This window comes from Aethalodelphis obliquidens, unplaced genomic scaffold (assembly GCF_003676395.1).
Source record: "Aethalodelphis obliquidens isolate GAN/ISIS:26980383/991018 unplaced genomic scaffold, ASM367639v1 scaffold59, whole genome shotgun sequence".
NCBI classification, from domain to species: domain Eukaryota; kingdom Metazoa; phylum Chordata; class Mammalia; order Artiodactyla; family Delphinidae; genus Aethalodelphis; species Aethalodelphis obliquidens.
Window position 1 is genome coordinate 1,951,571 of NW_020838003.1, and position 15,908 is coordinate 1,967,478.

At 39.9% G+C, this 15,908-nt stretch overlaps 1 long non-coding RNA gene across 1 annotated transcript; it reads right to left on the bottom strand.

Moving 5' to 3' along the window:
• Positions 1-1,819: 1,819 nt before the first annotated feature.
• Positions 1,820-14,646, bottom strand: LOC113609948 (uncharacterized). Its single transcript, XR_003428884.1, has 3 exons — positions 14,636-14,646; positions 12,509-12,516; positions 1,820-2,869 (listed from the first exon to the last, which is right to left on the bottom strand). It is a non-coding gene; the product is annotated as an uncharacterized LOC113609948 (long non-coding RNA).
• Positions 14,647-15,908: the final 1,262 nt, after the last annotated feature.

Here is a 15,908-nt window from a genome sequence, read left to right on the forward strand (position 1 = left end):
TGGTGAGCTAGAAAGCACATGCCTTATTCAAAGTAAAAAAGTTGCTCAGCTCCCATCAGTGGCAGCCAGGGTAACATGTAGGACAGATTTTCAAGAGAATCCAAAAAATCCATATTTAATGTGAAATCTCTTAAACCTCATAGGTTTTACAATTAATACTGTGCAGTAGAGTATTCACTCAACAGGTCTAGATTGGCTCTTTACATTCCTAAGAAAGATTGGCCTTTGCTTGGTTCCAAGAAGGCAACCTCTAAGCCCTTGGAATATCCCGCCTGATAAGACTGCTTTGTTTACCTAAGGGCCTTGGACCACATCAGATAGTCTATGCTAACAATGTGATTTATGATATGGACCTAGTGTCATGTGATATCAGCTTGACCTCTGGAGAGAATGGAGAATAAGGCCAGCCACATAGGCAGTCAGTCACACCTATGTGACCAAGAAAAACACTAGACACCAAGGTTCAGGTAATTTTGCTGGTTGGCAATATTCCAAGCAGGCTGTCATACATTGTTGCTGGAAGAATGAGCACTGTCCCCAGGACTACTGGGATAGGACAACTGGAAGCTTCTGCCTGATGTCTCCTGAACTTTGCCCTATGCACCTTTTTTCATTGCTGATTTTAGTCTTTATCCTTTTGATGTAATAAACTGTAACCATGAGTAAAACAGTTTTTCTTTGTCCTATAAGTCCTTCTAGTAAATCACACATTGAACCTGAGGGTGGCTTTAGGGACCCACAAATACAAATACTAATTTTAAAAATACCAAACAAAACCAACTATGTGAGCCATATTTGGGTGCAGACCATCAGTTTGCAACTTCTGATTCTAGTTCTAACCCCTCACAAGGCCAGTGTTAGAAACAACCAAATGCAGGTGATAAAGGAAGACACTAATGTATGAGTAGGTACAGAGGGTCATAGCTATTCATTGTTTGGCTTTAAGAGAAAGTTTAGGAAAGAAATTCTGAAGAATAATTGGACTGAACTCACTGGAAATTAACATTTTATCTTCTTTGGGTAGACACTGGAAAAATGACAAGTTTTCTGTAGACTTAATATAGAAATGGACATTCTATATTTAAGCCTGAAATTTGCCTCTAAGTCTTCTTCTGCATGTTGATTCATAAAAACAGATGATGTTACTATTTATGCCACTGCTGCTTAGTTGCTTCTAAGTCTTAAAAGAATAACAATCATAGTAACTCTATGATCCCTCAATACAGTTGAATAAGCAAATCTAGAATAAACAGCATATAAAAAGTAAGAAATCAGTTTAGTTTGCTCAATTTAACAAATATTTCTTTAGCATCCAATCTTATTACAAGACAGATGTGAGGTTCCAGATATACAACAATAAATAAAACACAGTCCTTGTCTTAATAAATCTGGGGAAGCAGGGGTGAAGAAAATGTTCCTGTGGAGAGACAAATACTAACTCAACTATAGAACACTATATATTCAAGTTTTTAAAATCTGCCCTTTCTCTTTTAGCCTCTGTCAGTAAGTGAATGTTTTTTCTAGAACAATCTCAAAATCTAAAAAAAAAAAAATGGTTCTGATGAACCTACGGGCAGGACAGGAAAAGACACAGACATAGAGAATGGACTTGAGGACACCAACAGGGGGAAGGGTAAGCTAGGATGAAGTGAGAGAGTGGTTAGTTGTGGTCATGGTAACTCCTGGCACGAAAAGTATAATTGGTCACATAGTTGAGACAGTCCCCATATGCAAAATAAACCACTCCAACACCAAACCCCCTAGAAGCCCCCAGATAAGGTCCATTCAGACCAGGGGGACATATCCTGGGGAAGGTTTGCAGACTGATTTCACTGTGATACTGAGAGTATCAGGCAATTTCAGATATCTCCTGGTGCTAGTAGACACATTTTCTGGGTGGACAGAAGCATTCCCTGCTAGAACTGAAATGGCAGCTGAAGTTGCTAAAAGAAATAATCCCCAGGTCTGGGCTCTTAGGATCCCTACAAAGTGATAATGGTCCAGCATTTGTGTCTCAAGTGATGAAGGGGATAACAAGTGCCCTAGGCATAAAATGAACCTTGCACTCATCCTGGTGACCCCAATCATCGGGGAAAGTAGGGAGATTCAATCAGACCTTGAAACTGGCCTTAGACAAACTGTATCAGGAGACTCAAGAAAATTGGATTAAGTTGCTTTTGATTGCCCTAAGGGAAAAATTAAAGTGTGTTTGAATTCAGGTATGGCAGACCCATTCCCCAAGCCCAAGAGAAGGGACACCTTAACCCCCTCAAAATGGAACAACTCAAGTGTGCCCTCCAGGTAGGAGAAACCATGAAAGCCCTCATGGAATATGGTAACCACGTGCTGCCCACACCCACTGACCTGGCTTTCCACTCTTTCTGGTCAGGAGACTGGGTGAACCTAAAAACCTGGAAAACCGGCAGCCTGCAAGATCAGCTCACTCCTAAGGGGAACTGACCCCACTTGGTGATCCCAACCACCCATTCTGCCCTGAAGCTGCAGGGGATCACTTTGGGGGTACATCACACTCCAGTAAAGAGAGACCCTAAGTCCCAACCAGCAGAGAGACAACCTGGGGCAAAAGACCCCCTGGACTACTCCTTTTTTGTGTGTGTGTGGAATCATTATTCATTTTATTTGCCACTCTTTATGGACATTGGTCCACTTCCACATGAAAAGTAGGGAGCATCTACTTCCACTTAACATTCTATAGAATGTTGTACTGCAAACCAGAGTAACTTACTTACACAAGGGGAAAAATTACTGAAACCATGCCCCAAGATGTCCCCCAAGTATGTTTTTGTGTGTATAATTACAAGCGTCTATAACTCCACAAAGCTAGTTCCTTCTTAGATCAATGTAGTATCTTTAATATACATTGATGTAGTGTGGACCTGACCATTCGGACCACCAAACTTTCAGAAGAGGTTAAAAAACAGCAACAGAGGGCTTCCCTAGTGGCGCAGTGGTTGAGAGTCCGCCTGCCGATGCAGGGGATGCGGGTTCGTGCTCCGGTCTGGGAGGACCCCACATGCCGCGAAGCGGCTAGGCCCATGAGCCATGGCCGCTGAGTCTGCACGTCCGGAGCCAGTGCTCCGCAACGGGAGAGGCCACAGCAGTGAGAGACCCATGTACTGCAAAAAAAAAAAAAAAAAAAAAGCAACAGACCCCCCCGGACTACTCCCTATGAACCTTTCTCTGCTTCCGAAAAACAACAAAAGTGTGACTAGGGATATTCAGGCCATGACAGTGAGCCTTCACATCAGGCCACACAGGTCTTGTGCCTGCAGGCAAAAGACCTAGATACCTTTATTTTTAGAATAATTTGTCACTTGACCATTATTGGCTTGCTAATATTTCGGCCATGTATTTTTTAATTTAATTTTATTTATTTTTGGCTGCGTTGGGTCTTTGTTGCCGCACACAGGCTTTCTCTAGTTGTGGTGAGCATGGGGCTACTATTTGTGGCAGTGCATGGGATTTCTCACTGCAGTGGCATCTCTTGCTGCAGAGCAGAGACTATAGGTGTGTGGGTTTCAGTAGTTGTGGCACGCGGGCTCTAGAGCACAGGCTCAGTAGTTATGGCTCAGGGGCTTAGTTGCTCCGCGGCATGTGAGATCTTCCCGGACCAGGGCTTGAACCTGTAAGGCCAACTGGCCCGAGGCAGGGGAACGCAATCAGATTCACAGGTTGCATCACACCGAAACTCGCCGGACCACCCAGTTCCAGGAACTGACCTGGGGACTTTCCATATGGCCCAGCCTTCCCGCCTTTCGAGGGGCGGGACTAACGGTCCCAAGACTGATGCAACCGGCACCAGATATTGCCACGATACCCGAAGAGACCACCAAATAAGGAATACCTTGCGCCCTCCCAGATTCACCACACCCCCTTCCCTTCTTCCCCTATAAAATCTTGCCCAACCCTCGCCCGGGTGCGACTTCTCTGGCCCCTTTCTCTCGGACCAGTGAACCTCGCTCGGGAGCACTCCCTAATAAAGCTCACTTGAAGCTTTCCTCTGTTTCCCGGTGCCGTTTATCAAGATCCGACCTTACAGAACCCGTTTCTCCTGCATTGGCAGGATTCTTAACCACTGCGCCACCAGGGAAGACCTGGGCCATGAATTTTAAATAGTCCGGTGTTCTCTGTCTCCAAAAGGTTAAACAAATGGTGGTCGCTCAGGGATGCAGGCAGTCTGGGCTGAGGCCTGGGGACAAACGTCTAAAGGCGGCTGGGGAGAAGCTCTGTTCCTCTCCCCGCGGTTATGACGATGTCCCAAACCTGCAGGAAATACTTACGGACCTGCACCACTCAAGAATGAGGAGCAGGACAAAAGACAGAGGGGGGATTTGTCACCGGCAAAGCCCATTAACAATTCCCGGGAAATAACAACAGAATCTGAGTAATAAAATCTTACCTTTTTTTTCCTTTTCTTTTGTATTTCGTCTAGTTTCACTTGCTCGTAGTGGGCCGTGGGCAGAGGCCTTGCCCTGACCCCTCAAACCAGAGTTCCTAGCGCAAAACCATTGTGCCCGACACTGCAGCTCAGCGGGCCATACGCAAAAGTGCTGCGTCACACCACAATCCAAGATGGCTGCGGCGGGCCGTGCGCACAGACGCTGCACCCGGCACTGCAATATGGAACCTGAGCAGCACAGCTGTGCCTGCCTCGCTCGCGCGAGAACTCCTCGCTCGCGCGAGAACTCCACTCTCGCCCCTCCCCGCTGATGAGATCCACATAAAGCAGCCCTGCCCATGGCTTGTCGGCTAGAGCAGCGGGAGGGCAATGTGCAGCGCAAGCTCACACCTCTCCAGTCTCTTACCAAAGAATAAAGCTTTCCTTTGTTTCTGACCAAACTCAGTCTCATTCTATTGCCTCAAACGACACTGGGCAGAGGGACCCTTATTGCGGACTTATTCAGGAGGGTCAGGACACAAGGACATAAAAGTAGAAGAAAAGGCTCTAGCTTTACACGAAGTTATCTGCATATTTTGAAAACAATTTCACTATTTGGTGGGAATTCAAATGAAGGCGTACGCAAATTTAATACTCAAAAGAGGGAAAAACTGGCATCAGGGCATTCACGGCTTGCCAAGCTGAAAGAATGCTATTGAAGATTCCTTATATAAATGTTCCTTGACCTTTGAGTGAACCAACAGATCTTAAAAGTTGCATTAGCCAAAGCAATTCCCATAGCAAATAAAGTTTTTAGATGAATGCATCAGATTTTTTCCTTTTCAGCCTAAAGAGGAATCACCCATCATCACAAGCAGCAAGTTAACTTCCAGGTTGTTTCTCAAAGACCACTGGGAGTCTGTGATATAGAGTGAACACTGTCCTAGTTCTAAAGGGTTTCAAGTGGCTGATGGGAAAATGACTTAAAGCTGACTATAAGATTGCTACCTGAAACAATTACTGCTCAAAACGTCCAGCCCCCACATTCCATGATGTTCTTATAACTCTGGAGTGTAGATTTTAGGGCCCCTGATGATGTGGGTATTTTAAAATACATTATAGAAATGGAATGTTCAAAAAAATTTTTTTTAATGTTAAAAAAAATTTTTTAAGTTGCACTGACTATAGTAGATTGTTGTTATAATACTATTTACTAGTCTAGAAGATTGAAAATCAATTATTGTGGAATTTGCAGAGCTTTTTCATTAATGCTTTGATCACATGCTTAAAAGGGAGCATCCCATTTCCTAGATTGTCTGTACTCCTTCCCTGTTCTACTATAGTGTAGCATGAGAATGCATGGTGCTTAGCATTTTCAAAAGCATTTAAATGTCTGTTTTTTCATTATTTATGAAAAGATATGGTCCATTTTATCTTTTTGTCTATCTCGATTTAAGAATGGTGCTAATAGAAAAAAACTTAAAAGTCATGCCAATTAGGTCAACTTTCTCCTGAGCTGTTGTTAACTGACAATTTAATGGCAAACATTTTCATTCAAGTAACTAGATTCTGAAGACAACCATTAAACTTCAAAAGAAATCAAATAGTTCAAAAGTGCTGGGAACATAGCAGAAAAGCTATGATATTGTTTATTTAAGGCTTTTACAAAAGAAAAGATAAACTTTGAAGTGCTGTAGAATTAACGGTGGTACTGTATGAGGGCTCTTAGAGGAAGTGATTAACCACAGGCCAAAACTCACTTGCTCTATAGCACTGGCATTGCCATTGTTGTGACTTAAGTTAATTTTTTATTCTTTCTTCCTCCGTTGGATGATTTTAGCAATTGCTAAGAATGAATTTATTGAACAAACAAATACTCCAAATCCAAAATACTTCTTGGAGACTTCACCAAAGTAAATAATAAAAACAAATGACTTTCAACATGATGGCTACTCCTTCTGCTTTCTTTGTTGCCCCAGATAAGCAGAAGTCAGCAACTGGGGCTCTCCTTTCAGTGGCCTCCACCTAGCTGTTGCACCAATCCAGACAATAACAATCACAGCAACTTCTGTCCACCCCACATTTGCTTCTTCGAAAAGAGAAGTAGTATAATGCAGTGGTTAATGGCTTTGGAATCAGGCAATCATGAACTCTGAACTTTAAAATTCTCTAGACCTCTTCTGATCCTCAATGTCCTCACCAGTGAAAGGTCTTAATAGTCTTATCTCAAAGGCTTCTCAAGAGGATAAAATGGGATAAGGTTTGGGAAGGGCCTGGCAACTGATCATCATTCATGAATGGTAGCTGAAAATACACAGCCTCTCTTGTGAATTTTCTTCTTCTCTCCCTTTTCTCCTTGCCCTGGAGACATACAGAAAAGGCAGTGTTGGAACAAGGCATGATGGCACTTGCTTTTTCTGATGCATCAAGTCCTTCCCCATGCTATCATCTGTTCTACAACTTACATGTTCAGGCTCTTCCACTCTCTCAGCCTTATCTCCTGCCACTTTTCTACCCCACAATAAACTTTTCTCCAACTGTCCAAACACTTCACGCATCTTCAAGCTCTACGCAAGATGTTTTCCCTGCTTAGAAGGCTCTTCTCAACCTTATTCTACCAAAGTCCTACTCATCCTTTAGTAGAAATATCACAGAATTTGAAGTACACCTCCACCAGCCTTCTGGACTTCTTTCCCATCTGTACTCCCATAAGTACTTTGCACTCAGTTTGCTTAAATAAGTCATGGGTCACCTTGGATTTTAATGAAGGATTGCTATGTCTGTGTTTCCTAATAGAATGTGAGTCTCTCCAGGGCAGGACCCATGTCTTATGCCACCAGTGTTTAGCCCAGTGTCTGGCACCTAGTAAAGGTATGCCTCATTTTATTGCCCTTTGCTTTATTGTTTCACAGATGCCGTGTTTTAACAAATTGAATGTTTGTGGCAACTATGCATCAAGCAAGTCTATCAGTGCCATTTTTTTTTAAACAGCATTTGCTCACTTTGTGTCTCTGTATCACATTTTGGTAATTCTCTAAATATTTCAAACTTTTTCATTATTATTATATTTGTTATGATGATCTGTGATCAGTGACTTTGATGTTACTACTGTAATTGTTTTGGGGTGCCATGAACATTTCTTTAAGCCAAAGCCTGATCCAGAGCAAAGCCCTAACTCTCTTCAATTCTGTGAAGGCTGAGAGAGGTGAGGAAGCTGCAGAGGAAAGGTTTGAAGCTAGCAGAGGTTGGTTCATGAGGTTTAAGGGAAGAAGCTGTCTCCGTAAGATAGAAGTGCAAAGTGAAACAGCAGGTGCTGATGTAGAAGCTGCAGCAAGTTATCAAGGAGATCTAGCTAAGATCATAAATGAGGGTGGCTACACTAAACAACAGATTTTCGATGTAGATAAAACAGCCTTCTATCGGAATAAGATGCCATCTAGGACTTTCATAGCTAAAGAGGAGAAGTCAATGCCTGGCTTCAAAGGACAGGCTGACTCTCTTATTAGGGGCTAATGCAGCTGGTGTCTTTAAGTAGAAGCCCATGTTCATTTACCATTCTGAAAACTTTACTGCCCTTAAGAATTATGCTAAAGAAAAAAAAAGATTTATGCTAAATCTACTCTGCCTGTACTCTATAAATGGAATAACAAAGCCTGGATGACAGCACATCTGTTGACAACATGATTTACTGAATATTTTAAGCCCACTGTTGAGATCTACTGCTCAGAAAAAATTCCTTTCAAAATACTACTGCTCAATGACAATGCACCTGATCACCCAACAGCTCTGATGGAGGTGTTACAACAGATTAATGCTGTTTCCATGTCTATTAACAAATAAAAATCCACTCTGCATCCCATGGATCAACAAGTTATTTCAACTTCAAGTCTTATTATTTAAGTAGTAAATTTCATAAGGCTATAGCTGCCATAGTGATTCCTCTGATGGATCTGGACAAAGTCAACTGAAAACCTTCTGATAAGGATTCATCATTCTGGATGCCATTAACAACATTTGTGATTCCTGGGAAGAGGTCAATATACCAACATTAACAAGAGTTTAGAAGTTGATTCCAACCCTCATTGATGACTTTAAGGGGTTCAAGACTTCAGTGGAGGAAGTGACTGCAGACGTGGCAGAAATAGCAAGAGAACTAGAATTAGAAGTGGAGCCTGAAGATGTGGCTGAATTGCTGCAATCTCACGATAAAATTTTAATGAATGAGGATGAGCAAAGAAAGTAGTTTCTTGAGCTAAAATCTACTCCTGGTGAAGATGCTGTGAAAATTATTGACATGCCAACAAAGGATTTACAGTATTACATAAACTTAGTTGATAAAGCAGCAGCAGGGTTTGAAAGGATTGACTCTAATTTTTAAAGAAGTTCTACTATGGGTAAAATGCTGTCAAACAGCATTACATGCTGCAGAGAAATTGTCTGTGGAAGGAAGTGTCAATCAGTGCAGCAAACTTCACTGGTGTCTTATTTTATGAAGCTGTCACGGCCACCCCAAGCTTCAGCAGCCACCACCCTCATCAGTGAGCAGCCGTCAGCATCAAGGCAAGAGCCTCCACCAGCAAAAAGATTAGGACTCACTGAGGGCTCAGAATATGGTTGGCATTTTTTAGCAATAAAGTATTTTCTAATTAAGGTCTGTATATTATTTTTTTAGACATAATGCTGTTGCACACTTAATACACTACAGTACAATGTAACATAACTTTTATATATGTACTGGGAATACAAAAAATTCGTGTGACTTGCTTTACTGCTGTATTCACTTTATTGCGGTGGTCTGGAACCAAACCTGCCATATCTCCAAGGTATGCCTGTATTAAATAACATGTTTGTAATTAAAATGAATGGACATTCTTCTTTCCAGTTCCCCCATAAATCCCATCCTTTCCCATTTGCATCAAATCTCTTATGATCTGTATTGTGATGAAAACATGAAAGATGCAATATATATGTGTTATCAAATCAATACATTTTTCACCTTAAACTTACACAATTGTGTGTCAATTATATGTCAATTAAGCTGGAAAATAAATAAATTACAAAAGAAAGCCACTGACACCCTGCCTCAGTTTGGCTCCCCCCAAAGCAGACTCTGAAACAAGAATTTTTAATGCAAGCCATTTACTTGAGAGGTGACCCCAAACACTGGAGGGGGAGTAGGGGAAAGGAGCCAAGGAAGATAAGTCAGCCAATAAAGGTGAATTATCAAGCCAGTCCCATGTGAGTGACTGGGATGGTTCCCATGGGAAAAGAGTGTAAATGAATATTTTCTCACCCAAGGAGTAAAGAAGTTCAAGAACTCATCCACCAACTCCAACAGTCATTGGTGAGGGCTACTCCTGGAGTGTCAATCCCCTGGCCCTTCCACCTGCCATATGCCCAGGCAAAGTAGACATCCTTGTCTTTGGAGAAAATACTGGCAGATATGGCTGGTCTCACTGAAATAGTGAGGCTTGCCCGAGAGATAAGAGCAGGGCATGAAGAGCAGCATATGCCTCAGACACTGACTCCCAACTGGAAACGTCGGTATAGTCCCATCAGCAGCCAGGCTGATTCCAACCCACTTTCAGAGTGACAAACATGAAATTTCAGTAGCAAAATTTTCCTTCCCAGAGATAACAAGCCAACACTGAAAGAGTATAAAAAGTATTTTTACAACAGTTGCTCCTTATTTATAGTTTACTTCTAGGATTGTGGACTAGAAAAATACATAAATGGATCACCTGGAGAAGAATGTTGCTTGCAGACAGAGATGACCCTCTCGTATCCTCAACTGCTCTCAAGGGAAGGACTTACTCCTTTGATGATCCTCTCCAATATTTAACTTGTCCTTGACTTTGAACAATAAAAGTAGCTTACGTTTATTGGATGTTTGCTGTGCATCAGGGGGCAGATTTGAGCCCATTCAATCCTCCCCACAATGTGATAAGGTAATTATTGTTATTATCTGTATTTTCATATGGGAAAACTGAAGGTCAGATAATTAAGGAATCTGCCAAAGTTATAATCTGCTAGCAAGTGTTTGGAGATGGGACTCTTACCCAAGTCTATTTGAATCCAGTAATCATATCCTTAACTTATATTTTTTAAGTTCATTATCCTGTGCCCTTAGTAAAGAGAAAGATCTACTCAGCATACTAATTCCATATTAATTGGTCTTCAAACACCCCTTATTTAAGTTAAATTACATCCATTTCTTTAGCCATTTCCCATATATGATTTACATGTTTTTTACTCACATATGTTTCTTTCTCCCAACCTCTTAATTTTCTCTCTCTCAATAAAATATGTCAAACTGCTCTGTATATAGACTACATCTATTTCCTGGCAAGTCCATAAATCACAAAAGTATTGTCAAAAAATTATTTATAAGCATTTATGTTTAAATCTTAAGCTAGCTAAATAAAAGCATCATGAAATTACTCCCAGCTTAAAAAATTATAGCATATGGGACATAAGGCAATTCTAAAGCAGAGCAAATTCATTACAATCTGCAGAATAACGAAACAGTGCTTTGGGTGGTGAAAGTGTTCTGATTATGTCCATAAAATAGGTTAACAAGGACATTCATTCTTTAACCATTCGAGGAAAATTATATCTTAAAGTTGATTTATGTTTGCAAAAGTGTAGTGAGTTCTTTCAGCACAAGATCTCTTCCCAGAGTCCTTAAACTGGCAAAATTTCTATTAATTTCATTTTGCTTCTTTGCAATCAGATCTAGGGCATATGATGTACATTGTGTGGTAAGTTTCAATTTTTCTAAAGTTTCACATTACTGTCACTCTGTGGGTCTTAAATTTTCCCAGTTTCCAAAAATGTAACTGTATATTAATCAAAATAATTAGTTTTTATATGCTATTTTTAACTCCTTACATTAATAGCCAGAATATAAGAGGTTTAATGAGGGGAAGCACACTCATGCTTACACAGCCCTGAATAAGAGATGCAGCCACTTGCCCACTTACGACTTGAGTGACTCTTGATGCATGTATTGGCTTTCTCAGTTCGCCCCTCCAGATCCACCCTTCTCCGTTCTGCTTTGTGCCCTTATGATTGACCTCGGTAGATGCTATTGAGCTCCCTTGCGCTCTGTCTTTTACTTGGGTTTGTGCAATAGAGAGCATTTATTCTATGTTTAAGTCAGTTTTTAACATATTACAGTGGTTTATTCATTCACTCATGCAATAAATATCTGTTGAGTATCTACTATGTGCCATAAAATATACTAGTCATTGGAGATCCAGTGGTTGCTATACAGAGTTTATATCTCATAATCTTAATATTTTCCCTTTTGAATCCCATATTGAAAGTATTTTTTATTGGGCTGTATTTATTAAGTAATTTTCCATTTTAAAAATTAATCAAAGACAATCAGCAGATGAGTGGATAAACAGAATATGGCATATACATACAATGGAATATTACTCAGCCATAAAAAATACCTAGACACATATGACAATGGAGACACGACGACCCAAAATCTATGGGATGCAGCAAAAGCAGTTCTAAGAGGGAAGTTTATAGCAATACAATCCTACTTCAAGAAACAGGAAACATCTCAAATAAACAACCTAACCTTGCACCTAAAGCAGTTAGAGAAAGAAGAACAAAAAAACCCCAAAGTTAGCAGAAGGAAAGAAATCATAAAAATCAGATCAGAAATAAATGAAAAAGAAATGAAGGAAACAATAGCAAAGATCAATAAAACTAAAAGCTGGTTCTTTGAGAAGATAAACAAAATTGATAAACCATTAGCTAGACTCATCAAGAAAAAAAGGGAGAAGACTCAAATCAATAGAATTAGAAATGAAAAAGGAGAAGTAACAACTGACACTGCAGAAATACAAAAGATCATGAGAGATTACTACAAGCAACTCTATGCCAATAAAATGGACAACCTGGAAGAAATGGACAAATTCTTAGAAAGGCACAACCTGCCAAGACTGAATCAGGAAGAAATAGAAAATATGAACAGACCAATCAAAAGCACTGAAATTGAAACTGTGATTTAAAATCTTCCAACAAACAAAAGCCTAGGACCAGATGGCTTCACAGGCGAATTATATCAAACATTTAGAGAAGAGCTATCACCTATCCTTCTCAAACTCTTCCAAAATATATCAGAGGGAGGAACACTCCCCAACTCATTCTATGAGGCCACCATCACCCTGATACCAAAACCAGACAGGGATGTCACAAAGAAAGAAAACTACAAGCCAATATCACTGATGAACATAGATTCAAAAATACTCAACAAAATACTAGCAAACAGAATCCAACTGGACATTAAACGGATCATACACCATGGTCAAGTGGGGTTTATTCCAGGAATGCAAGGATTCTTCAATATACGCAAATCAATCAACGTGATACACCATATTAACAAACTGAAGGAGAAAAACCATATGATCATCTCAATAGATGCAGAGAAAGCTTTCGACAAAATTCAACACCCATTTATGATAAAAACCCTGCAGAAAGTAGGCATAGAGGGAACTTTCCTCAACATAATAAAGGCCATATATGACAAACCCACAGCCAACATCATCCTCAACGGTGAAAAACTGAAACCTTTTCCACTAAGATCAGGAACAAGACAAGGTTGCCCACTCTCACCACTCTTATTCAACATAGGTTTGGAAGTTTTAGCCACAACAATCAGACAAGAAAAGGAAATTAAAGGAATCCAAATCGGAAAAGAAGAAGTAAAGCTGTCACTGTTTGCAGATGACATGATACTATACATAGAGGATCCTAAAGATGCTACCAGAAAACCGCTAGAGCTAATCAATGAATTTGGTAAAGTAGCAGGATACAAAATTAATGCACAGAAATCTCTAGCATTCCTATACACTAATGATGAAAAATCTGAAAGTGAAATCAAGAAAACACTCCCATTTACCATTGCAACAAAAAGAATAAAATATCTAGGAATAAACCTACCTAAGGAGACAAAAGACCTGTATGCAGAAAATTATAAGACACTGATGAAAGAAATTAAAGATGATACAAATAGATGGAGAGATATACCATGTTCTTGGATTGGAGAAGAATCAACATTGTGAAAATGACTCTACTACCCAAAGCAATCTACAGATTCAATGCAATCCCTATCAAACTACCACGGGCATTTTTCACAGAACTAGAACAAAAAATTCCACAATTTGTATGGAAACACAAAAGACCCTGAATAGCCAAAGCAATCTTGAGAATGAAAAATGGAGCTGGAGGAATCAGGCTCTCTGACTTCAGACTATACTACAAAGCTACAGTAATCAAGACAGTATGGTACTGGCACAAAAACAGAAATATAGATCAATGGAACAGGACAGAAAGCCCAGAGATAAACCCACGCACATATGGTCACCTTATCTTTGATAAAGGAGGCAGGAAGGTACAGTGAAGAAAGGACAGCCTCTTCAATAAATGGTGCTGGGAAAACTGGACAGGTACATGTAAAAGTATGAAATTAGATCACTCCCTAACACCATACACAAAAATAAGCTCAAAATGGATTAAAAACCTAAATGTAAGGCCAGAAACTATCAAACTCTTAGAGGAAAACACAGGCAGGACACTCTATGACATAAATCGCAGCAAGATCCTTTTTGACCCATCTCCTAGAGAAATGGAAATAAAAACAAAAATAAACAAATGGGACCTAATGAAACTTCAAAGCTTTTGCACAGCAAAGGAAACCATAAACAAGACGAAAAGACAACCCTCAGAATGAGAGAAAATATTTGCAACTGACAAAGGATTAATCTCCAAAATATACAAGCAGCTCATGCAGCTCAATATCAAAAAAACAAACAACCCAATCCAAAAATGGGCAGAAGACCTAAATAGACATTTCTGCAAAGAAGATACACAGACTGCCAACAAACACATGAAAGAATGCTCAACATCACTAATCATTAGAGAAATGCAAATCAAAACTGCAATGAGATATCATCTCACACCAGTCAGAATGGCCATCATCAAAAAATCTAGAAACAATAAATGCTGGAGAGGGTGTGGAGAAAAGGGAACCCTCTTGCACTGTTGGTGGGAATGTAAATTGATACAGCCACTGTGAAGAACAGTATGGAGGGTCCTTAAAAAGCTACAAATAGAACTACCATATGACCCAGCAATCCCACTACTGGGCATATACCCTAAGCAAACCATAATTCAAAAAGAGTCATGTACCAAAATGTTCATTGCAGCTCTATTTACAATAGCTCGGAGATGGAAACAACCTAAGTGTCCATCATCGGATGAATGGATAAAGAAGATGTGGCACATATATACAATGGAATATCACTCAGCCATAAAAAGAAATGAAATTGAGCTATTTGTAATGAGGTGGATAGACCTAGAGTCTGTCATACAGAGTGAAGTAAGTCAGAAAGAGAGAGACAAATACCGTATGCTAACACATATATATGGAATTTAAGAGGAAAAAAATGTCATGAAGAACCTAGGGGTAAGACAGGAACAAAGACACAGACCTACTAGAGAATGGACTTGAGGATATGGGGAGGGGGAAGGGCAAGCTGTGACAAAGCGAGAGATAGGCATGGACATATATACACTACCAAACGTAAGGTAGATAGCTAGTGGGAAGCAGCCGCATAGCACAGGGAGATCAGCTTGGTGCTTTGTGATCGCCTGAAGGGGTGGGATAGGGAGGGTTTGAGGGAGGGAGACGCAAGAAGGAAGAGATATGGGAACATATGTATATATATAACTGATTCATTTTGTCGTAAAGCAGAAACTAACACACCATTGTAAAGCAATTATACTCCAATAAAGATGTTAAAAAAAAAGATATATTCGATTTTACAAAAAAGACAAGAGCAATGTGGGGCCTATGCAGATATAACACCCTGGTCAACTGTTCTGATCTGCTTTGCCCTATAAAGGAGAGTGTTGGCCAAGAGAAAAAACTCTGTACATGTTTTACTCAATTGACTTAACAGCAAAGTTCTATTATACCCGTAGCATTGGTTCTACATGATAACACACTATTTTAAAAAGTAGTTGTAAAATAAAACCTCTACTTATTTAATCCTTAGGAGAAATAGGTCAGTATTATTATCAAGCATTAGTTTATTGAAACTTTTAAATTGCCAGACATGTGCAGCTGGGTTTAGGTTTTATTATAGAAAACAATAACGTAAAAATATTACCCCTCAATTCATGGAAATTAGAGCGTGAAATCCCCACTTGGAATTCACTACAATCACTGCTGTTACTGTTTAAATGCACATTTCCCAAGTATACCTCACATCATGCTAAAGAAAGATTCAGAAGAAAGTGTATTGAACAACCCAGATATGTCATCATGCAAATGATTCTTCATCTGAAACTCACAAAGGAAAATACTGATTACTCAGAAAGCTTGGGGAATTGAAGTTCTGATTAATTAAATATTCTGGATTATAAGAAATACTTCTACATTTCCAGAGTGGTTAAGATACTCCCTAAGCCATGTTTGTGTTGAATT